This window comes from Desmodus rotundus, chromosome 1, assembly GCF_022682495.2.
Source record: "Desmodus rotundus isolate HL8 chromosome 1, HLdesRot8A.1, whole genome shotgun sequence".
In the NCBI taxonomy this organism is placed as follows: Eukaryota; Metazoa; Chordata; class Mammalia; order Chiroptera; family Phyllostomidae; genus Desmodus; species Desmodus rotundus.
The window spans coordinates 84906808-84931762 of record NC_071387.1 but is presented as its reverse complement, the minus strand read 5'-3'; the positions used below and the strand labels follow the sequence as shown (position 1 = coordinate 84931762).

The following is a 24955-nucleotide window of genomic DNA, read 5'->3' as shown; positions in this document are numbered from 1 at the left end:
TTCTTGTTTTTATAACAGACTGGATCATGTTGCCCCCTTTGGCATGCACCCCTGACTGCTCCCAACCACCCACAGACTGAGGCTTCATTTGAGGTTGGTGCTCCAGCTGCCCTGAGTTCTGGCTTTTCCCACCTTCTCCTCTCCCAATGCACAATGCTCCTGACCCCGAACTCTTCAGTATTTCCAAAGGAGCCCTGAACCTTGCTACCTTCTCTTGTTTACTCTAAGTCTGAAACTCTTCTCCCATTTGAAGATGATTCTTCAAATCCCAACCTAAATGCCCCCTCCTCTAGGAAGTCCTCTCTAGTTCCCCTTGTTAGATCAATTCCTCCTTACTCAAAGAACCCTAACACAGAAGGATGGATGGATGGATGGATGGATGGATGGATGGATGGATGGAAGGAAGGTAGGAAGGAAGGGAGGGAGGAAGGAAGGGAGGGAGGGAGGGAGGGAAGAAGGAAGAGAAAGCAGATCATAGGTATTTTACTGGAACATACCCTGGATGCCCCATGAGCATCTTCACACACAAAATTTTTAAAACATACGTACCTTCACAGAATGCAAGAAAGTGTAACTGAAAAGTGATCATTTCTGATCGTTAATGATTCATTTCTTGCCTAGTGAGCAATATTATGCCTGGCAGAGAGTTTTGAAAGTGGTTCTCAAGTTGCTTGCTGTCATTTCCCTATGTGTGTGTATATGTGTGTGTACATGTGACACATTGAAGATCAAGCTAGCATATAAATTACATTCTACTCTCCCATTTTCCCAAAACTTTCCTATGAATCAATGTTGACCAAAAAAAAAAAAAAAAAAAAAAGGCAACAAGGCAGATAGATGGATCTCTGTCCTGCAGAGGAGCAGTTCCTCCTTTCTTGTAGTTATGGGGTATTTTGTAAGAAGGCTCCTTTCCCAAGGTTACACAGTCCATCAGCTCCTACTTTTGGTGTTTTGTATAAGGAAATTTAAGCAAACCCTGCTCTTCCTTCTTGGAGCTTGGCTGAGGGAACAATGGAGTTGGGTTCATTCGAATGGGAGGGACCTGATCTCCAGGCTGGGAAGTGAGAACAAGCTTTTGGGGGTGAGGGTGTGGTTCCACCAGGTGGCCCATAAACAACACAGATGCACTTGGGGCAGACTAGTCAATGAGACATAGGACAACCTGGTGACTTCAACTGGAACAGCACAAAGGGGTCCCTGGGCCTTGGAGAACAGCTCAGATACCCATCCTTTCCCCTGTTGGATTCCCCATCTTGTCCATGTGTACATTAGTGTCACAGAGATTGAGCACCAGCATCCTGTGCCCCTGATGTGACACAAAAGTCATAATGTCATCGATGAAGTAGTCTTGAAAAAAATGTTTAATATGAATCTCATGAGTGCTCCAGATTATTCAGTTTATAAGACATACAAGGAAGACTGCCCTGGCTGGTGTAGCTCAGTGGATTGAGTGTGGGCTGTGAACCAAAGGGTCGCAGGTTGGATTCATTGTCAGGGCATATGCCTGGGTTGTGGGCCAGGTCCCTAGTGGGGGCCACATGAGAGTAAATCACACATTGATGTTTCTCTCCCTCTCTTTCTCCCTCCCTCCCCTTCTCTCTAAAATTAAATAAAAATAAAAAAAATCTTGAAAAAAAGGAGATTCTTCTTTAAAATAAAAAAAGAAAGAAATATAAGGAATAAAGAAAGAAACCAAAGGGCACCACAAGGAAGCAATCAGACAACTCCAGAATGTGGGACATTTCTCAACATCTCTGGGACCTGCCATCTTCAGGAAGTCAATGTATTAGGAAAAACAGCGTGGCTCTAGGTTACAAGGGACTTTGAATACCTGACCTCTGCATGCAATGAGTGAACTTAGGTGGCATCTGGAAGTACTCCATCCCCAACTCTAAAGGACTCTCTGGGGACAGTTTGAAAAATTTGAATGTGGTCTCGGCACTGAATGTTACTAGGTGTCATTGTCCACTTTGTTAGGTGTGATAAGGTGGGAGAAGGTCATTAGTCTTCATGATGCATGAGTGTTCAGGAGCCAATGGTCATGATGTTTGCCACTCACTCAGTAAACAGACACCCCCCAGCTCCCCAAATGCCCACTAAAAGAAAGGTAGGAAATGTAAACAACTGTTGAATCTAAGTTGTTATAATCTTTGGTTATTGACTGTTCTATTTCTTCAATTTTTCTGTGTATTTGAAATTTTTTAACAATAAAACATTGGGGGTAAAATAAAATGCAAACCTAATCCTGCTGCTCCTAGAACTGCAAACCTTCAAAGGCCTTGTGGTTAGTCTTTGCCTGGACCGGCCTGGAAACCACTCTCTCCCCTCTGCCCCTCAGGCTGGCTGTGCTCTGGCCCTTAAGCACATTGCTGGTTTCTCCCAAACCTGTGCCTGTGCTCTTCTCTCTAGCCACAAAGCCAAAATTCAGTCACACTCCTATGCTGAGTTAAGGGGCCCCTCACGTTTACCCCCCAAACATTTACTTATTAGAATATTTTAGACATTAGATTTAATAACCAGAAACTGTTGGAGGACAAATATTATGTTCCTAATACATGATGCTCAATATATTTGCTGCAGGAATAAAACACTATTTTGTACTTTGCTGTGGTCTGGGGAAATCCATTACTCAAGAATCTGCATTCCTGGATATTCTGAAAAGCGGGGCAGGCCGTGATAGCAGTTAGGTGCTCCAAAGCTTCTGGAGTTGGAAGAGAAGAGCCTTTGGTATCTTCTGGAATTGATTTGGGGCCCCTGTCTTCCTATTAGTTGAATAGAACAGGTCAAGACTGGAGAGAATGACAAAAAGTTTTCAGATACCTCTCACCATTCTGAGTTTGAGGGTGGAGACTACCTCAAGGCATGGTGCAACTGTGCGGTTATGTTTGTAACGCTGAATAGAAGATAATTTTCATTTGGTATGTCAACAAATTAGAATATCAAGACCTTATTTTTATTGGCAAGCAAGTAGGACAGCACTGGAGCAGATGGAAATGTTTTGCACAGAGAGATGTTTGGGTGGATGGATGTATGGATAGTTGGAATAGAGATGTGTAGGTGATGGATAGATGGATGGGTGATGGATAGGTAACTGAATGGATGATAAGTGGGATATGGATGATGTATGTATGTATGTATGTATATACGTATGATTGATGGATGGATGTGTGGATAGAAGGAATGCATGAGTGCAAGAATGAATGGTTGATGGATGAATGGATGAGTGGATATATATAGATATAGGTTTCTATGGCTATGTATATTAATGCTGGATATTTTGGTTCCTATCATATAAAAGGATATCTTACTTGTGTCCCAGCCCTCAAAATGACCAAGGGCCTGAAAACCAATTCGAAATTATTTGGCAGAATAGTCACCCTATGGTGGAATCAGAATTCCGACATGACTGGTGAACCTCACCCCCAAGGCAAACACCCATTCTAATTTTTCCAAAGATATTATTTTGTGTGAATACCATTGCATAACAGCAGAGCTCAGGTATATCTCAGAGCTCAGAGCTCAGGTTGTGCTCTTGGGGTTTATGTCACTCAAGAATGAAGTCATTGTGTTTGGGACCATTTTTATGGTTGTGCTGTCTCCAGAATCCTTCCTTATGAAGTGTGAGTTAGGCTTGTGGGAATGATCAGGCGGAGAGATTCTTGAATATCTTAGGCCACCACCTACCTGATAATTATCTGTTGGTGAGCATCCAGCTGTGGGTCCAGGAATAAGAGGATGGAACCATTTCCATAGGCTCCCTTGTGGAAGAGGGTGGAGTCAGAAAACAGTAACTGTGGACTGAACAGCTTACTCACCCAGCACCTGAGTGACTGGCCCATTCAAGAATAATGGCAGAATTATCCTTGAGCCAGGACTGAAAATCTTTGTGGTGGGTAGCTTTTCATGTTGACTGGGCTCTAGTACCCAGCAGCTACTCAATCAAATACTGATGTAGGTGTTGCTGTGAAGGTATTGAGTAGATGTGGTTAACATCTACAATTAGTTGACTTTAAGAAAAGGAGAAGACTCAATACCATAGGTGGGCCTTATCCAATCTATTCAAGGCCTTAAAAATGGTGATATTTTAAAGAAGAAGAAATTCTGTTTCAAGATGGCAATGTCAACTCCTGCCTGAGTTTCCAGCGTGCACTACAGATTTCAGACTTGCCAGCCCCACAAGCATGTGAGCCGATTTTATTTTTCAATTACAGTGGACATCCAGTATTTTATATTAGTTTCAAGTATACAGCATAGAGGTAAGACAATTATATAATTATGGAGTGACCCCTCTCCACAATGATTCTAGTATCCACCTGGCACCATACATAGTTATTACAATATTATTGTCTATATTCATTATGCTGTACTTAATATCCCCATGACCTTTTTGTAACTACCTATTGGTACTTCCTAATCCTTTACTCTTTTTCAGCCAGCCCCCCAACCTCCTTCCATCTGGCAACCGTCAGTTTGTTCTCCATATCCATGAATTTGTTCTGTTTTGTTTATTTTGTTTTTTAGATTCCAAATATAAGTGAAATCATATTGTATTTTACTTTCTCTGTCTTATTTCACTTAGCATAATACCCTCTTGTCCATCAATGATGTTGCAAATGGTAAGATTTCATTCTTTTTTATGGCTGAGTAATATTCCATTGCATACATGTATCACAGCTTTTTTAATCCACTTGTCTACAGATGGGCTCTTAGGTTGCCCATCTTGACTATTGTAAATAATGCTTCAATGAACACAGGGGTACATATATCTTTTCAAATAAGTATTTTGGATTTCTTCAGATATATGCCCAGAAAGGATATTGCTGTGTCCTACAGTAGTCCATACTGTTTTCAACAGTGATGCCTCAATTTTCAGTCCCACCAATAGTGCCAGAGGGTTCCCTTTTCTCCACATCCTAGCCAACACTTGTTTGTTGATTTATTGATGATAGCCATTCTGACAGGTGTAAGGTGAGATCTCATTGTGGTCTTAATTTGTGTTTGTCTGGTGATTAGTGGCATTGACCATATTTTTATGCATTTATTGGTCATCTGTATGTCCTTTTTTGGGGAAATGTCTCTCCCTATTTTTTAATTGGATTTTTTTGGCGTTGAGTTGCATGAGTTCTTTATACATTTTGGATATTAACCCCTTATAGGATGTATCACTGGCAAATATCTTCTTCCGTTCAGTAGGTTCTTTTCATTTTGTAAACTGTTTCCTTTGCTGTGCAAAAAAATTTTTGTTTGAAGTAGTCCCATTATTATTTCTTTTGTTCCCCTTGCTTGAGGAGATACATTGAATAAATATTACAAAGAAAAATGTCAGTTTACTGCCTATGTTTTCTTCTAAGAGTTTTATGGTTGCAAGTCTTACCTTCAAATCTTTAATCTTTTTTAAGTTTATCCTTGTATAGGTGTAAAACGATGGTCTAGTTTCATTTTTTGTAATTTCCTGTCCAATTTTCCCAACACAAATATTGAATGAACAGTCTTTAACCCATTGTAGGTTCTTACCTCCTTTGTCATAGGTTAATTAATCATGTAAGCATGAGTTTATTTTGAGCTCCCTATTCTGTGCCATTGATCTATGTCTGTTTTTATGTCAGCACCATACTGTTTTTATTACTATAGCCTTGTAGTATAGTTTGATATTAGGTAACGTGATACCTCTAACTTTGTTCTTCTTTCTCGATTGCTATGGCTATTTGGGATCCTTTGTGGTTCCATATAAATTTTAGGATTATTTGGTATCATTGTAACTCTGCCTTTGTCCTGACCTGGCATTGACCCTTGTGTTTCTGTGTCCAAATTTCCGTCTTCATATAAACACACCAGTCACATTGGATTTAGGGACTACTCAAATCCAGTATGACCTCAACTTACTTGATTACATCTAAAAAGACCCTATTTCCAAATAAGGTCCGATTCACAGGTTCTGGGTTAACATTAATTTTGGAGGGATACTATTTTACTTAGTACAGAGATTTTGCCAAGAGCAGAACAAAAGGGGTTTTTTTTTTTCCCTTTCCCTTCCAACTTATCATCCATAGCCCATTAGGAAACCAGCTAACAGGATGTTCAGGACAAGGAGTTTACAAACTTTCATCCCCTTTGCCACAGATGAGAACACAGAGGGCTGCAAATGGACTGACATCAAAAGACAAATAACTGGCCTGTAAGATACCAAGACTGGAAACCAGAGTCATTAGCTCAGTTTGGGAGTTAAGGTATTATAGGAGAGAGCTCATTTCCAATCCGAGAGCATTTTTTCCTTCACCTTTCAAGGCAGCTACAATATGCATCTGGTTAGAAGCTCAATGTTACCTTAAGAGGGTCACTGAATTGCTCCAGAAGCACTTTGCATATATATTCTCATTTGTCCTTCAAGCATGCCAGCCTACACATCTCTGTCAGCATCTTCTCAGAGCTTTTGGTCCCCATTCACTCCATGTGGTTGCTTCTGTCTGAGTGGGGCTTGCATCACTGCTTGCTGCCTTCCTAGTGTCTTTGAGTGGCTGTCCTGTGTAGTCACTCATCTTACTCTTTCTTAAGCACTGGCTGTGTCTTAGAGCTCTCTGTAGTCTGAAACAGATAAAGATCTGAAAATTGTGGAGGGTGATACAGTGATGCAGTCATGCAGTGGTGTGGCTGAGAGGAGGCAAATTCACACGGACTACCAAGTCCTGTGGAGGAAAAGGTATGCCTCGGAGTGCCTTGGACACTCTCTCAAAAGGAGAGCGCCCTGACCCTTGCCTTGACAAGCTTTTATTGCTTTTCTGGGCACATTACATTGAAGATAGTCCTCATTTACAGGTTTGCTTTAGGTGGTTACCTTTTACAGAAAACAAAGGAGAGGATGTTGTTAATGATATCAAAAAGGAAGGATATTTGCAAATGTAAAGGAAAAAGTGGTTGAACTGGTTACGCTCCTCCTTGGAAGGTTTAGCTCAGATTTTAGGAAGTTACTTTAAAAAAGATATGCAGTAAACATTTGCTGCCTCAATTCAGGGTGAGGGAGTTTTAGCAAAAGCAAGTCTCAAAGTGGCCTAGGTACAATGCAGGCCTGATTCCCCATGGGAGAACCTGTCTGTGGGAATGGGTCCTGTGTGCCGGCCCTTGCTTTCCACTGGCCTCTCTGAGTGGGAGTGGGCCCACACCATGCAGAATGGTCTCCTATAATACAGCAGCAAATTTTAAAAACAGCAGGATTCAGAGTTAAAGTAGATCTCAAGAGCCATCCGTATGTACAGCTGTTTCTATAACTTTTTTTGTATAAATAATAAAAGTCCATTAGAAATTTAATGTCTAGAACATTTAAGAAGTGAAAATAAAACTCATGGTTAATATACTGATGTTTTATTTTTACCCTCAGGTGTTTTCCAGTGCTTTGTAAACTTAAAATAAAAAAAAAATTAGCAAATACATGAAAAAAACCCTACTTCTTGAAAAATATAGCAGGGGCCTGCTGACAATGAACCAAGGGCCACTGAGATACCAACTAGAAAGTATTGGCAGGGCCCAGAGGTGTTGTACTAAGCAAAGGGGGTAAAGAGAAACCTCACAGGCCATTCCAGAACTTCCAGGATGTGGCCTGTGCTGGTCCTGGTTACACAGACAGGATTCACTTAGGATTCACCTGGGATTCCTGCCAGCAGGAATCACCAAGTCAGTGTCACTAAAATTCATGTCCTGAAGTCTGTGCATTTTATTGTTCAGTCACAGGAAACACCCTTCTGATTCTCATTCTTGGCATTTTTAACAAGGCAGATGTTAGGCTCTCCCAGGCAGAAGCCACAGATGTGAGCAGAGAGCACCCACTCTGAGCTTCAGTGTCCTTGGCCATCCTCAAAACACAGTGTAAGAGAAAGGAGATAACAATGACAAAAGAAAAGGAAACCCCTCAAAGAATAAACACCGAAGTGGGGTCACCTGCATTCCTGAGCACATCTTCCAGAAAGAGAAGGTGAAGGAGGTAGGGAAGGGCGAGGAAGGCTCTGTCCCTGAGAATTCTAAATGTCCAGGAAATGTGAACCATTCTGAAGCGTGTGTTCCTCAAAGTCAAATATGTGATAAATAACATAAAATTTACTATTTTAACAATTTTGAGTGTACACTTCAGTGGTGTTAAGTATATTCACATTTTACTGTGCAACCATTCCACCCTCCACCTCCAGAGCCCTTTGATCTTATAAAACTGAAACTGTTCTCATTAAACAACAGTTCCCCACTCCACCCTGCCCCCAGTCCCCAGTGCCTATTATTCTGCTTTCTGGCTCTAGAAATTTGACTACTCCAGGCATTTCACATCAGTGCAATCATGCAGTATTTGTCTTTCTTTTCTGACTTATTTCACTTAGCCTGATGTCCTTAAGGTTCATACATGATGTAACAGGTGTCAGAATTTCCTTCCTTTTTAAGGCTGAATAATATTTCATTTTATGAATACATTACATTTTGTTTATCCATTCGTAGACGGCGGACATTTTGGTTGTTTCTACTTTTTATGTATCATGAATAATGCTGTTACCATCTTATACATTTTTAAGTGTATAGTTTAATGGTATTAACATTCACATTGTTGAGCAACTATCACCACCATCTGCCTGTAGAACTTTTCATCTTCCCAGACTGAAACTGTGTCTCCATTCCTCAACCTCCCTTTCCCTCCTTTGCTTTAGCTACTAACCTCTATTCTCTTCTCTTTCTGTATGAATTTGACTACGCTAGGGACCTCATATATGAGGAATCATACAGTATTTGTCCTTTTGTGACTGGTTTAATGTCAATCAGCATGATGTCCTTAAGGTTCATCAATGTTGTAGCACATGGCAGAATTTTCTTCCTTTTCTCAGGCTAAACAATATTCCATTCTAATAGATTATATTTCATCATCCATTCATCCATCTATGTGAAATTGATTTTTAATAATATATTTTATTTAACCCCATATACCCCACATATGCTCATTCAACATCTACTCAATGTACATGTTATTAATGAGATGCTTCATGTTCTCTTCTTGGTATTAAGTATTTGGGGTCTGCTGCATATTTTGCACCTACAGCACATCCCCATTCTGGAATACATAGTTACACGTGCTAGTAGCTACTGCCTGGCACCATGATTCTAGGTTCTCTCAATTGAGCACTACCTCCCAGAAGTTAAGCTAGCATTCACAAAGGAGTGTATATTCTGTCTGTAACTTCTAGAATGTGGTTGAGGTGGGTAGGTAGGAAGGCTCCACATCAACCTTTGATCCATCCTCCCCTGAGAGCAAAGGCTGGGAGGCTCACACCTGCATTGCCTAGGCACTCTTGCATTGGGTTCCAGATGCTCTCTCACAGTATTAGAGGCAGACATAAGGTGGGCTGTTGTTTTGGCTGGCCAGCTTTCTGTGGCAATGTTGGTGAATGTTGTTTTGTCCAGGGATGGCTTCCAAGGGTCATGGGCAGCATGTGTTCACCTTGCTGCTGTAGATAGCGTGTGTGCACTGTGTCAGGAAGCTGGCAGCTAAGTTGGGGCTTCCAGATGGGGCAGGTACTCTGGTTCTTACTGTGTGTAGAGGGAGCAGCTCCCATGCAGCTTGCTTCTGCTATCCCACTAAACCTGTTACCCTTTTAATACCCTGTCATATGACCATGCCAACTTGAAGTGGCTCAACCAAATTATGTTCTTTGAAATATAGACAGACATCCTGATGGGCTTGAAACCTGCTTATGGCTTGACTGTTTGTCTGCTCACCCAAATTCACATGTTGAAACCTTAGCTCCCCCCAGTGTGATGGTATTGGAAGGTGAAGTTATGAGGGTAGAATCTCTATAATGGTATTAGTCCCATTATGAGACTCACGAGAGAGCTTGCTCCCCTTCTCTGACTTATCTCAGACTTCTAGCCTCTAGAACTGTGAGAAATGTCTGTTGTGTTTAAACCATCCAGTCTGTGGCCCTTCATTGCAAGAGCTCCAACCAACTAAGACAAAATCTTCTATTGGCATGAAGATATATATATATACCAGGAGCACCTTTATTAAAATACTGAGAAGACAGTGGCATCTCACACACATCTACCTTCTTTGTATGGTGATATGGGTCACACTTACAATTAAAATATGCCTGCTTTGCTGAGGAAGCAAACAGGTGATAAATGTAATACTTAAGTTTCTGTCTGACTTTCTATAGGCAGCTTCTCCAATTAGAGAAAGTACTGAATATTAGATTATTATTGAATTTAATAATCATTTAAAGAGAGAGAAAACTTCGGGGAGAGTTTTATATATAACTCATGCCAACTTAGAAAATTGAAGAAATATATGGAAGTTGATAATGGCTTTATAAGGACATTAATATTATGAAGGCTGTTTAAAGGGCAATTTCCTCTATAGGTTACAAAACAATTTAAGAAACTGAACCAGAAATAGCTCAGGAATAAATTTTTTCTTTAAGAAATAGTGATAATCTGTGCCACCCAGCCCCCTGCTGTCAGTCACATAACTGGATTGTCTTAGTATTTTATTTAAATATAAATGTACATGTGTCAGACTTAAGCATTTCAAGATTGTGTTCCAGAATCTCTTGAGAGATAAGCACACCGTAAACAGTCCAACTCATATAATATTTATGCTAATGCAAACCCTGTAAAGACAGCTAGAACGTCCCTGTGGACACTGCCAATGAGCATCAGCATAGCTGCACTTGCCAAAGGTTTCAGTGATTGCTGTAAACTGAGAACCTTCGTGAGTCTTAGGTTGGCTGTGGGACTGAGATGCTCTATGCCATGCACTGTCCCCAAAACATATAAAAACACACACTCATATACATAACCAATCATGTACATAGACACATATCTTCACACACTTTTACAACACAGTCATACATGTACACACAATTCCAGTACACATAGGAACACACATACACAAGTACATGTATGTGTAAGACATGAACATACACTCACACAATTGTGTAGCGTGACATGTATGGGCCTGTGTATCTGTAGACAGCTGCACTTTAAGACTAAATTAGGCACTGAGGACTCAGAAAATGTACCACCTATGGACATTTATGATGGATCCTTTAAAGAAGAAACATACCAGCAAGATAAAAATAGATTTAGGAGAAGCATGAAGACTACACAAAGAGTGGCAAGCAAATGAACTTAAAGATGCTTAATGGTTACAAGATGGCCTCCTCAGCTCTAGGTATTATGTTCTTACACAATCATCCCCAGTAGGAGTGAAGATGTCAGCAAAACCTCTGTTGGAAAATGCTGGCCTGGACTTAATTAAGGCTCATCTCCTAGCCTAGGCATATTGCTATCCTTAAAAAAATCAGGGCGTTTGGGGAAATAGAAGTACAGTGGAATGGTTAGACAAGCAGTTTACTGAGTCTTCCATGATAGACAAAAATAAGAAAGGATATGGAAGATTTGAATAGCATAACTACCAGCCTTGATTACAATTGTTCAAAGAAGCTGAGGCATGTTAAATTTTTTAAAGTTTATTTGAGCAAAAATCAATTTAAATAAGGTAACACCCAATCTAGCAGATAGAGCTGCAAAGAACTGGACAAAATGAAAGGTGTTTATAGCCAGAAGAAAGTGGAAACAAGGAAGTAATATTGAACAAAAGCAGTTTGGTTAATGTAAAGTTTACTTTTCTTAGTGGATGACTAGGTCTGTCAGGCAGATCACCTAACCAGTGCTGATCAGGTGGTTCCTGAGTGACAGGTTATGATTCCACTTTTTTTTTTTTTAAAGAGCTGAAACTGTAATTAAGTCTTGGTTTGGTGATATGGGGCTTAGCACAAGTGACTCCTTTTGGGCCTGTTGTCTTATAAAATTTTTTTAAACAATATGTATATAAATCTATGCACTCAAACACATTTCTTTTATGTCAACAGAGAGTATACCTTTATTGCAAACACAAATGGAACACTAACCAAAATTGTTGCTAAAGCAGGGAATAAACATCTAATAAATTCTAAAATGGAGAAATTATATAGGCTACATACTCTGAACAAAATGCAGAAAAAAAGGCATTGACATCAAAAGGATGGCAAAGTAATTCTATCTGAAGATTTGAAAACATTCCTTAAAATAAAAAGAAGATAAAAACTACATCTGTAAGGTAAGGATTCAGAAATGAATGCCTATGTCTATGAGGGACATAGACAAAGCAATTGTTGGAAGAGAGGGTGTAGCTTTTAATACTGGTTTTACAAAATAGTAGACACAGAAAAAAATATCGAAAGGTAGTGGAAGGAAGAAAATAATAAAACTAAATCTAAATATTAGGGAAAAGACCAAACAAACAAACAAAAACAAAATGAAAGTGTTCTGAAAAGAAAAACAATTTAAATAAATCTCTGGCTACTCTGAACAGGTGAAAACAAGCAAACAAACCAAAAACCCAAAACAGCAAAAACAAGATACTTAAGAACATTAGAAATAGAAAAGTGCCCATAACTGCAGAAAAAGATTCTAATTGAATGCAACTATATGTCAACATTTTGGGGACTCTGTATTACAGTAGCACTAATTAAGGAATGCTAAATTATAGTAGGATCTCTCTTATCCAACAGTGTCCAGACCTGTATTCAGTTGGGTAACTGAAAGAGTATGTTAAAGGGGATCATAAAAAATCATTCATTACAGAGATCAGACATACCACTTTCATCAAAAACATAAAAACAGATATTCACTCACCAGTCTTTTAATTGAGGGTCAAGGCCTTTTCTTTGTTTTTTGTTTTGTTTAGTTTTATTTATTTATTTATTTATTTATTTTTACTGTTATTCAATTACAGTTGTATGCCTTTTCTCCCCATCACTCCACCCCAGGTGAACCCACCTCCCTCCCCTGCCTCCATCCTCCCCGTTAATTTTGTCCATGTGTCCTTTATAGTAGTTCCTGTAATCCCCTCTCCCCACTGTCCCCTCCTCAATCCCCTCTGGCTATTGTTAGATTGTTCTTAACTTCAATGTCTCTGGTTATATTTTGTTTCCTTTTTTTCTTTTGTTGATTAGGCTCCAGTTAAAGGTGAGATCATATGGTATTTCTCCCTCACCACCTGGATTATTTCACTTAGCATAATGCTCTCCAGTTTCATCCATGCTGTTGCAACGGGTATAAGCTCCTTCTTTCTCTCTGCTGCGTAGAAATCCATTATGTAAATGTACCATGGTTTTTTGATCCACTCATTTGCTGATGGGCACTTAGGTTGCTTCCAGGACTTGGCTATTGTAAATTGTGCTGCTATGAACATTGGGGTGCATAGGTTCTTTTGGATTGGCGTTTCAGGGTTCTTAGGGTATAAACCCAGCAGCAGAATTGCTGGGTCAAAGGGCACTTCCATTTTTAGTTTTCTGAGGAAATTCCATACTGTTTTCCACAGTGGCCTCACCAGTCTGCATTCCCACCAACAATGCACTAGGGTTCCCTTTTCTCCGGAACCTCTCCAACATTTGTTTGTTGATTTGTTTATGTTGGCCACTCTGACTGGTGTGAGACGGTTCCTCATTGTGGTTTTAATTTGCATCTCTCTGATGGCTAGTGATGCTGAGCATCTTTTCATATGTCTCTGGGACCTCTGTATGTCTTCCTTGGAGAAGTATCTGTTAAAGTCCTTTGCCCATTTTTTAAATTGGGTTGTTTGTCTTCCTGGAGTGGAGTTGTGTGAGTTCTTTATATATTTTGCAGATCAAGCCCTTGTCTGAGGAATCATTGGCAAATATGTTTCCCCATACTGCTGGTTCTCTTTGTAATTTGGTGCTGTTTTCTTTAGCCATGCAGAAGCTTTATATTTTGATGAGGTCCCATTTGTTTATTCTTTCCTTTATGTCCCTTGCTTTAGGGGATGTGTCTGTGAGGATGTTGCTGTATAGAATGTCTGAGATTTTCCTGCCAATGTTTTCCTCTAGGACTTTTATGGTGTTACAACTTATATTTAAGTCTTTTATGCACCCTGAATTTATTTTTGTGTATGGAGTAAGATGGTGATCGAGTTTCATTTTTTGCATGTAGCTGACCAGATCTCCCAACACCATTTGTTGAAGAGGCTGTTTTTGCTCCATTTTATGCCCCTGCCTCCTTTGTTAAATATTAATTTACCATAGAGACTTGGGTTTATTTATGGGCTCTCTGTTCTGTTCCATTGGTCTGTGTGCCTGTTTTTATGCCAGTACCAGGCTGTTTTGATTACAGTGGACTTCTAATACACTTTGATATCAGGTATTGTGATATCTCTTGCTTTGTTCTTCTTTCTCAAAATTGTGGCAGCTATTCGGGGTTGTTTATGTTTCCATATGAATTTCTGAAATGTGTCTTCTGTATCTGTGAAATATGTCATGGGTACTTTAATAGGGATTGCATTGAATCTATAAATCGCTTTGGGTAATGTGGCCATTTTGATGATGTTAATTCTTCCAATCCATGAGCATGGTACATGCTTCCATTTGTTTGTGTCTTCCTTCATTTCTTTCTTTACTGTTGTATAGTTTTCTGAGTACAGGTCTTTTACCTGCTTGGTTAGGTTTATTCCTAGGTACTTTATTTTTCTTGTTGCTATATAAAATGGGATTTTTTTCCTGATTTCTGTTTCTGCAGTTTCGTTGTTGTTGTACAGGAATGCCTTTGGTTTCTGAGTATTGACTTTGTATCCAGCTGTTTTGCCAAATTCATGTATTAGGTCGAGTAGTTTTTTGGGGGAGTCTATAGGATTTTGCATGTACATTATCATGTCATCTGCAAACAATGACAGTTTCATTTCCTCCTTTCCAATTTGGATGCTTTTTATTTCTTTTTCTTGTCTGATTGCTGTGGCTAGGACTTCCAATACTATGTTGAATAGGAATGGTGAGCGAGGGCATCCTTGTCTTGTTCCTGGTCTTACTGGGAAAGCTCTAAGTTTATGTTCTTTGAGTATGATGTTGGCTGTAGGTCTCTCTCATATGGCCTTTATTATGGTGAGGAATGCTCCCTCTATTCCCACTTTGCTGAGTGTTTTTATCAGAAATGGGTGCTGTATCTTATCAAATGGATTTCCCACATCTATTGATATGATCATGTGATTTTTATCTTTGCTGTTGTTTATGTGATGTATTATGTTTATTGAGTTACGAATATTGTACCATCCTTGAATCCCTGGGATGAATCCCACTTGGTCATGGTGTATGATCTTTTTAATGTATTGCTAGATGCGGTTTGCCAATATTTTGTTGAGAATTTTAGCATCTATGTTCATCAGCGATATTGGCCTAAAGTTTTCTTTCTTTGTTGTGTCTTTATCTGGTTTTGGGATTAGGATGATGCTGGCTTCATAAAAAGAGTTTGGGAGTCTTCCATCAGTTTGGATTTTTTGAAATAATCGGTGGAAGATGGGGGTTTGCTCTCCCTAAATGCTTTGTACAATTCTCCTGTGAAATGGTCTGGTCCATGGCATTTGTGTGTTGGGAGTTTTTTGATTTTGGTTCAATTTTGTCTGCTGTTATTGGTCTGCTCAGGCTTTCTGCTTCTTCTTCATTCAGTTTTGGAAGATTATATTTTTCTAGAAATGTATCCATTTCACCTAGGTTTTCAAATTTCCTGGCATACAGTTCTTCGTAGCAATTTCTTACAATCCTTTGTATTTCTGTGGTATCAGTTGTAATCTCTCCTCTTTCATTTCTGATTGTGTTTATTTGTGTCCTCTCTGTTTTTTTATGATGACCCTGCTTAAAGGCTTGTCTATTTTGTTTATATTTTCAAAGAAGTAGCTTCTGGATTCATCGATCCTTAGAATTGTGCTTTTAGTCTCTATGTCATTTAACTCTGCTCTGATCTTGGTTATTTCCTTCCTTCTGCTTGCTCTGGGCTGTCTTTGTTGTTGTTCCTTCAGTTCTTGTAGGCGTAGTGTTAGGTTGTGTGTTTGAAATGTTTCTATCTTTTTAAGGTAGGCCTGTATTGCTATGAACTTCCCTCTCAGGACTGCCTTTGCTGTGTCCCATAGGTTTTGGGTTGTTGTGAGTTCGTTTTCATTTGTTTCCAGAAAGTTTTTGATTTCTTCCCTGATCTCGTTCTTGACCCATTCATTGTTTAATAGCATACTATTCAATCTCCATGATTTTGAGTGTTTTGGGTTTTTTCCTTTGGGGTTGGTTTCTAGTTTCAGTCCCTTATGGTCAGAGAAAATGATTGATATGATTTCAATTTTCTTGAATTTGTTGAGGCTTGCTTTGTGTCCTATCATGTGGTCTATCTTTGAAAATGTTCCATGTATACTTGAAAAGAGTGTCTATTTTCCTTCTTTGGGATGAGAAGCTCTATATGTATCAGTTAAGTCCATTTCCTCTAGGGTATTGTTAAGTGACACAATGTCTTTGTTGATAGTGTGCTTGGAAGATCTGTCCATTTTAGACAGTGGGGTGTTGCTATCAATATCTTTCTTGAAGTCCTTCAAGATTTTCTTTTTGTATTTGGGTGCTCCTATGCTGCGTGCATATATATTTAAAATGTTTATATCTTCTTGGTTGACTCTTCCTTTGAGTATTATGAAGTGACCTTCTGGATCTCTCTTTATGGCCCTTCTTTTGAAGTCTATTTTGTCTGATATGAGTATTGCTGCCCCAGGTTTTTTTTCCCTGTCCATTTGCTTGGAAAATTTGTTTCCAGCCCCTCACTTTCAGTTTGTGTACGTCTTTTGTCCTGAGATGGGTCTTTTGTAGGCAGCATATGTGTGGGTCATGTTTTCTTATCCATTCAGCTACTCTGTCTTTTGATAGGAGCATTTAATCCATTTACGTTTAAGGTTATTATTGATGGGTAGTTATTCATTGCCATTTTTTCATACCTGTGTTCCTCTCTCTTTCTCTTTTCCTTCCTTTCCTTAAAACAGTCCCTTTAGCATCTCTTGCAGAGCTGGTTTTGTGGAGGTGTATTTGTCTGGGAAGCTCTTTATTTGGCCTTCTATCTTGATTGAGAGCCTTGCTCGGTAAAGTAGCCTTGGTTGCAGGCCTGTCGTACTCATTACTTGGAGCGTTTCCATTGAGAAGTCAGCTGCTAAGTTTATTGGGGCTCCCTTGTATGTTACTTCTTGTTTCTCCCTTGCTGCCTTTAAGATCTTCTTTTTGTCTTAGAATTTTGCCATTTTAATTATGATGTGTATTGCAGTGTGCCTCTTTGGGTTCCTCTTGGTTAGGACTCTCTGTGTTTCCTGGATTTGTGTGACTTTTTCTCTCATCAAATTAGGGAACTTTTTCATCATTACTTTTTCAAACAGGTTTCCTTCCCTTGCTCTTCTTCTTCTCCTTCTGGTATCCCTATTATATAGATATTATTATGTTTCATGTTGTCCTGCATTTCCCTTATTGCCTCTTCATTCTTTCTGAGCCTCTTTTCCTTTTCTTGCTCTTTCTGGGTGTTTTTTTCTACTTTGTCCTCCAGCTCGCTGATCCGATCGTCTGCTTCATCAAGTCTGCTTTTGATTCCTTGTACTGTGTTCTTCAATTCAGAAATTGTATTTTTCATTTCCTCTTGGCCCTTGTTGATAGTTTCTATTGCTTTTTCATGTTGGTATAGTTTGCAGTGAGTTCATTGTAGTTTCCCTGTAGTTTCTGGTAGTTCTCTGTGAGCTCAGTGAGCTTCCTGATAACCATTGCTTTGAACTCAGTATCTGATAGTTGACTTGTCTCTATTTCATTCAGCATCTTTCTGAGGCTTCTTCCTTTCCTTTCATTTGAGGATTGTTTCTTTGTCTTCCCATTGTTTGTGAGACTCTTCTTGTTAGCCTCTGCTTCTTAAAATAATCTGTTCTGACTCCCTGGGTTTATGGTATGAACTTCTATGGTAGAATGCCAATGGGATTCAGTGGTGCTGTCTCCTTAATCTCCTGACCTCGCTGGTCTTGGGCTGTCATTTATGTTGTCTCTCTGTATGTCTTGGATTTTGATATTTGTTGTCTCTTTCTTTGAGGGGTCCTTCCCTCAGGCTGGTTAATTTGGGGCCACTCTGTCCACCACATCTTGTATTCTGTTGTGCACATGTGGACAGTTTGTGTTGGAGCTGGTTCTTCTGTGTTTACAAGGTTTTGAGGCTTTTCCCTTGGTCTTGTTCATTTGTTTGTTCTGGTAATTTCTTCACTATTTAGTTGTATTTCCAGATCAGTCCTGGAGTGAGGTTAGTGTGGCTTCCACTCCCTTCTTCACCTTCTTCCGTTGTTATGTGTTGGTGTTTCCTTTGTTGGTGGGTTTCCTCTTGCAGCAGGTGTACTGGAGTTTACCACTCCCACCTTGCAAGTTCTCTGGAATAGCAAAGTGAAATTTTTCTTACTGTCTCGGTTATTAGGATGACCCCTGTTTGGGTCTAACTCAGTCTTTTCACAGCTCCAGGTTTTATTGTCTCACCTGTGGGAAAAGGAGAAAAAAAAAGGGAGAAAAAGAAAAAGGGAAGGAAGGAAAAAGAAATAGAAAAGGAAAGGAAGGAAGAAGGAATAAAAAAAGATCTGAGGAAAGAAAAGAAGAAGGAATTTTAACAAAAATTAAAATAAAAAAATAAATGAAAGAAGGCAGGAAGAAGGAATGAAAAAGTAAAGGAAGGAAGGAAGAAGGAATTTAAAAAAAAGTCTTCTTCTGGTTTTAAACTGGTCAGGTCAGTTCTGCTGGTCTTCCTGTCTGTGAAACTGGAGGAGGTGGGTGGAGGGATTGGTTTCACCTTTCTCCCTTCTTGTGCCACACTCTTTGCTGTTGTCCAGCCTCCAGTCTAGTTCCTCAGGGTCCTTCTGCTGCCCCTAGGCCTTTAAGCCACCAGTTGTGCTGTCCTTGAGGTGCACCAATTAGGGGCAACTCACATTCCACCTTCTTACTCTTTGCTGTCCTAGGTGCTAGGGGTTCTCTGTGCTCCTTCAGGGTAGTTCAGCCCCCTACTGAGTCAAGTCTTTCCTGGGACTGCAGTCTCCCCTAGCTCTGCAGCTCCCCTCTGCTGGGCATTCTGCCTTCCTCCTAGAGAGCGAGTAGGCCCTGCAGGGCTCTATGCACAAGGGCTAGGTGGGAGGTGTTCAGTCCCGGTGTTTCAGGCATGCTCGCCCATGGGCAGCCAGGCCATTGATGGGTGTGCGCACCCACCTGGGGCTTCAGGTGTGGGTGTCCAGGCCGCTGACTGGTGGTATGCACCGACCCTGGGCTTTGAGCCTGTGTGCCTGGGCAGCCGGGCTGCTGATCTGGGTGTGCACCGACCTGGGCTTCAGGTGTGTGCTGGGGCTGCTTATGCAGTGGTCACAGTCCAGTGGCTGAGGGAGTGGGGGAGCAAGAGGCCATGGCTGCTGCAGAGAATTCTCTAAACAGCTGCTGAGTGCCTCTATTTTCTCTTTTTCTTTTTGAGAAATTCCTCCTATTCAAGCCCCCCTGGTTCAAACAAGCAACTGGTCTCTCACACAGCCCAGCCTGGCTCTCTCCCAAGAATCTTGCAGCAGTCCCTTCTGCCCGAGCCAGGGGCTTCAGCCACCCTGGTCCCTGTGCTGGTCCCAGGGACCTTATTGTCCTTAAGCATTCTTCTTACCATCTGATTTTTCAATGTCCTCTACAATTTTTTGTCTCTGATCTTCATATATGCTGGAATACCGTTGGCTGTTCACTCTGTTCCTCAGATGAGCTAGGCATTTCACTGGTGCCAAGGGAAGTGGACTCTGCTCCCACATATCTCACCACCATCTTCCTCCAATATAGTTTCAACTTCCTTTTTCATGTTGATATCATTTGTAGTGAGCTCATTATAGTTTCCCTGTAATTTCTGGTAATTCTCTGTGAGATCATTGAGCTTCCTGATAACCATTACTTTGAAGTCAATATCTGATAGTTGACTTGCCTCTATTTCATTTAGCATTCTTTGTGAGACTCCCTCTTCTCCTTTCATTTGGGGATTGTTTCTTTGTCTTCCCATTGTTTGTGAGACTCTTCTTGTTAGCCTCTGCTTCTTAAAGTAATCTGTTCTGACTCCATGGGTTTATGGTGTGAACTTCTGTGGTAGAATACCTGTGAGATTCAGTGGTGCCGTCTCCTTAATCTCATGAGCTTGCTGGTCTTGGACTGTTGTTTATGTTGGCTCTCTGTATGTCTTTGGGTTTTGATATTTGTTGGGTCTTTCTTTGGTGGGTTCTTCCCTCCAGCTGGTTAACTGAGGGTCACTCTGTCTACCATGTCTTATATTCTGTTGTGCAGGTGTGAACAAGTTGTGTTGAAACTGATTCTTCTGTGTGTACAAGGTTTTGAGGCTTCTTTCTCGATCTTGTTCATTTGTTTGTTCTGGGTAATTTCTCCACCATTTAGTTTATTTCCAGATCAGTCCTGGATTGAGGTTAGTGTGGCTTCTACTCCCTCCTTCACCTTCTCCCTTTGTTACTTTTTGGTGGTTCCTTTGTTGGTGGGTTTCCTCTTGCAGCAGGTGTAGTGGTGTTCACTACTCCCACCTTTCAAGTTCTCTGGAGTAGCAAAGTGAAATCGATCTCACTGTCCCTGTTGTTAGTATGACCTCTGTTTGGGTCTAACTCTGGTCTTTTCACAGCTCCAGGTTTTATTGTCTCACTTTCTGATTTTTCAATGTCCTCTACAAGTTTTTGTCCCCAATCTTCATCTATGCTGGAATACCATTGGCTGTTCACTGTGTTCCTCAGAAGATCAGCTAGGGGTTTCACTTGTGCACAGGGGGAAGTGGACTCCGCTCCCACCTATCTCGCCACCATCTCCTCTCTATTAATGTTGAAAATATTTTAAGTAGTGGACTATTATTATGCTTTCTCTCCCAGAATGAATGTTCAATCTCAAGAATCCTTTGTTAACACATTCATGTGCTCACTTTCCAGTTATTAATCATATCCACTTTGATATCAAATGCATAATACAAGATACATTGTTCACAGTGTGTTGGAGCTCTTCACCTTCTTAGCTTCATTAACGTAATTTCTTCATAGTATCCTCAGATAATGTACATGATTTTACTTTGAGTCTCTAAGTGTCCAAAATGACCACATTTTTTTCCTGTAACATGACTTTTGTTTTTTTGCAATAAAATTTACTTGTATAATTATTCTTAATTGTTATCTTCCAATGATAATGAGATATGTAGTGCTAATCTCATTTTTTTATATTTAAAAAATTCTGAAGCTTATAGGTGTTGTTTTCTTTATCGGGAAATTCACTGGGGCATGTCTGAAGAGATGTCTTGGGATGGAGTCTCACCAATGGTGTGGTCCTGTGTGGACACGCACAGCTGTACCAGCAAGCATGGACCTCCTGATTCACCAGTGGAGGGGCACTCACACAGGTGACAGGAAGTGTATTTTACGTGTCCCTGAAATGCTATGTGTGGAATAGAATGTTGTGTTCACATCTGGCCTCCATGTCCCACAGACTGATTGAGAGGTATATCTCTGACACTTGTCAAGCCACCTGGAAGGTGGTCAGAGCAGCAAAGTGTGTGCTAAGTTGACTTCATTCTAGGCACTTCATTGCAACTGCTTTTTTAAAGACAACTTTCTTCTGAGGATCTTACATGCTGTATCCATTAGTCCTCTTTAGCACTCCTTGGTGTGGTATTTGCATACACCTCTCCTGGGGTAGAGCCTCCCTTGGTAATGGCAGACAGAACAGCAAGGAGGATGAGAATGCAGTGGTACCCACACAGGCCCCTGAGATGGGGAGTCCTGATGTCCTCGTCCACCACACTGGGCAGCCAGGTCACACTGAAGCTTCATTTCCTCTGCACTGCCTCCCAACCTGGGTTGGAGAAGGTTATGAACAAGCAGTGGTTAAACCCTGGAAAAGAAATTTCATAGACCTAGAGGGCATTATGTTAAGTGAAATAAGTCAGACAGAGAAGGAGAAATACCATACGATTTCACTTACATGTGGAATCTAGAAAAACAAAATAAATGAACAAACAAAATAGAAACAGACTCATGGATACAGAGAACATTTTGATGTCTGCCAGATGGGAGGGAAATTGGAGGGTTAGGTATAAAAGAAGAAGGGATTAAGAAGTAAAAATTGGCATTTACAAAATACTCATGAGGATGTAAAGTACAGCTTAGGGAACATGGTGAGTAATATTGTAATAACTAGATATGGTGCCAGCTGGGTACTATCGGGGACTGCATTTTGTAAGTTATATAAATGTCTAACCATTATGCTGTACAACTGAAACTAATATAAAATAATATTGAATGTCAATTGTAATTGGAAAAAGAAAGGATGAAAAGAATGAAGGAAAGGAAAGGAAGAAAGAGAAAAGAGGGAGGGAGGGTGGGAGGAAGGGTGGGAGGAAGGGTGGAAGGAAGGAGAGAAAAGAAAGAAAAATAAGAAAGGAAGGAAGGAAGGAAGGAAGGGAGGAAAGGAAAGAAAGAAAGAAGGAAAGAAAGAAAGAAAAAAGAGAGAGAGAAAGAGAGAGAAAAGAAAGAAAGATCAAAAGCAGTGTACTGTTCCCAGAGTGAAAAGCAGACCCAGGCAGGCAGCCCTGAGGCTACAGCCACCTCAGGAGGCAGATGTCTCAGTCCTCCAACCTCTCAGCTTCACCTTCAACGTTCAAAAAATGGAGATCACAAACCATGTGATTCTTTTATGGCAAGAAATGACACCAACTATGGCAAGTGAGTAGAAGTGTTTGGGGCCCCCACACACCCAGGAATGATGAAGATTGTCCTCTTAAAGAGCAGGGATGATGAAAGAAATCTTGCGATGTAATGAAAAGCCACACAGTAGAAAAGATGAAATGGTGTTATCTAATCATGCAGAAAATGGGAGAGGAGGAGGCTGTCAAAATGCTCTCTTCTCCTTCTAAGCATCTCAGCTGCTCTCTCCATAGCAGCTCTTTTAAAAAGCAATGATTTGCCTCAAAAACATTCGTTTAAAAATTCTTACAATTATTGACATTCTCATTAGATCTTGGCAGGAGCAGAGTATCGTTGCCTCCTTGTGTGCCTGCCAGGAGAGAAGTCCTGCTGGTTAGGGGAGGAAATAAAACAAAAGGCACAGTCCAAGGACAATGTGTTCCAAGTGCACGTGATGTGAACTTGATTGTCCTAGCAATAAGGAGCCTGAGACTGTGCTGTTATCGACCTGGGCAGCCTGCCCCACATCCCTCTCTCTCTCTCCCTCTCTCTACTCCTCCCCCCACCTCTCTCTCTCTCACACACACACACACACACACACACACACACACGCTCAGCTGGGCCTCTGTCCAAATGACTCATATTAAATTTTAGCTGTATTCAGCACAAAAGTCATCTAACATCAGAGGATCGGTTACATCAACTAACAAGCTTGGAGATTGATAAGCACCTAAAATTAGGTCATCGCGTAGCAGTGGCTTCTGATGGATGAGGTGAAATTTAGCCACAGGTTTGGTATTTAAAGATCTGTTATGGTTCCTTTCCTGTAGCCACAATGAACACATGACAAAGGATCAGGCCTCTGATGAAATGTTTAATCATTGCTGTTCACTCAGCTGACTGCGGTAAAGATTTACAGGTTTTTGAAGAGGCATTCAGTTCTTGACTGAACAACATAAATAAATGCATTTTAATTCCACATCCAGAGCCTACTGAAGGCTATTTCTCCCTCCTCGGGGTGAATTCCATCAAGTTATTTTAATCACTTTTAAAAGCATTCTGTCAAACACTTCAGCCTCTAAATTATGACCCAGTTCAGTGTTTCAAAATTCTTCATCTAGTTAAGGCAAATATGCTCTCGATTGCCAAATGTATTCACCTTGTTCTAGTAGCCTCATGTCTTTGCCTTGCTTTTCTCCTTCAACTTTAGAATTGCACACAATTCCTAAGTGGCTCGCTCCCTTCTCTTCTGTTTACATGTTTCTGTTTCTTGGTGCTTTGGGTTGGGGCTCCTGTTTAATTGCCTCTTGGTTAGTTGTGCTGAGGCCCAGCCCTGCGACAGTCAAGAGCTCCGGTTCCTTAACCCTGGAGGAGGCCAGGCCTAGAGCCACACATGCAGGCTGTGGGGGACCACGGGTCAGTGTGTCCTGTCCGGGCAGAGCCAGGGTGCAGATTTTGTGTCCACCCAAGCCTCTGCTGTCCCCTACCTACCAGGGGGCTGTGACAGTGCCAGGCACATTTAAGACCACCGACAGCTCTGAGGGGCTGTTGAGCCTCCCAAGGTACTAGGCCCAAAAGGAGTGCAGCAGGGTCCTAAACATGGTTGGGAAAGGAAAACATGAGGCAGGAAAGTTAGAAGAGGGAACAAGGGTCTTAATCTTACCCCTCCCCTTTTCTATCTTTGCTGTAACATCACAGACATGACTTTCACTGACCACTTGCTCCCCGATTTTCCCTACTCAATTTCCTGTAACTGGGAGGACAAAAAAAGTCCCTATCTAGGGAGGAGAGACAAGGGTGAGCTGCCTCAGCAGTTGCCCCATCAGTGTGAGAAGCAGAGGACCACCCTATCCCTACCCTGGCCCACGTTTAATAAAAATCTTCCACCCAAACCCCACTCAGGCATCTCACTTTCTGAGGTTGCCCGCTCTCACTTCTTGAGTGTGTGCTTTCTCTTTAATAAGTTTACTGTGCTTTGCTAAATCCGTCTGTCACACTTTCAAATTCCTTCTTGTTCTGTCACAAGGATCTGGATCAGGTTGAGGCCTCCCTTGGCCTGCCCAGGTACCATCTGGCATAAAGGAGGCTTCAGTGGGCAAAGACAACTGGGCCTGAGCTCTGGAAAGGCCAAGAGGACAGGGTTCCCTCTCCATGCAGACAGGTAAGTCTGAATCCCGGCAGCTGCCCTGGGCCCCAAAGAGAGGCGGGGTGTGCTTGGGAAGAGGGCACATGGGTTATACCTCTCTGCTGCCTTGTGCAGTCTGAATTCCTCAGCAGACCAGAGAGGGGACTGCCTCTGAGCAGCCCAGGCAGGCAGCCTTGTGAGCCCTGGGCTAGAAGACAGTCCCAGGGGAGCTGTGGGAAAGCAGTGGTCAAGGAGGGGCCCTCCTA

At 41.1% G+C, this 24955-nt stretch overlaps 1 long non-coding RNA gene across 1 annotated transcript in view; it reads left to right on the top strand.

The window, feature by feature from the left end:
- LOC123480056 (uncharacterized) overlaps nt 1–24754 on the top strand; it is a 40743-nt gene extending 15989 nt beyond the window's left edge. The window contains exon 4 of the long non-coding RNA XR_006655921.2: nt 24591–24754. This is a non-coding gene — a long non-coding RNA (uncharacterized lncRNA). The remainder of the gene's footprint in view (nt 1–24590) is intronic.
- Nucleotides 24755–24955: the final 201 nt, after the last annotated feature.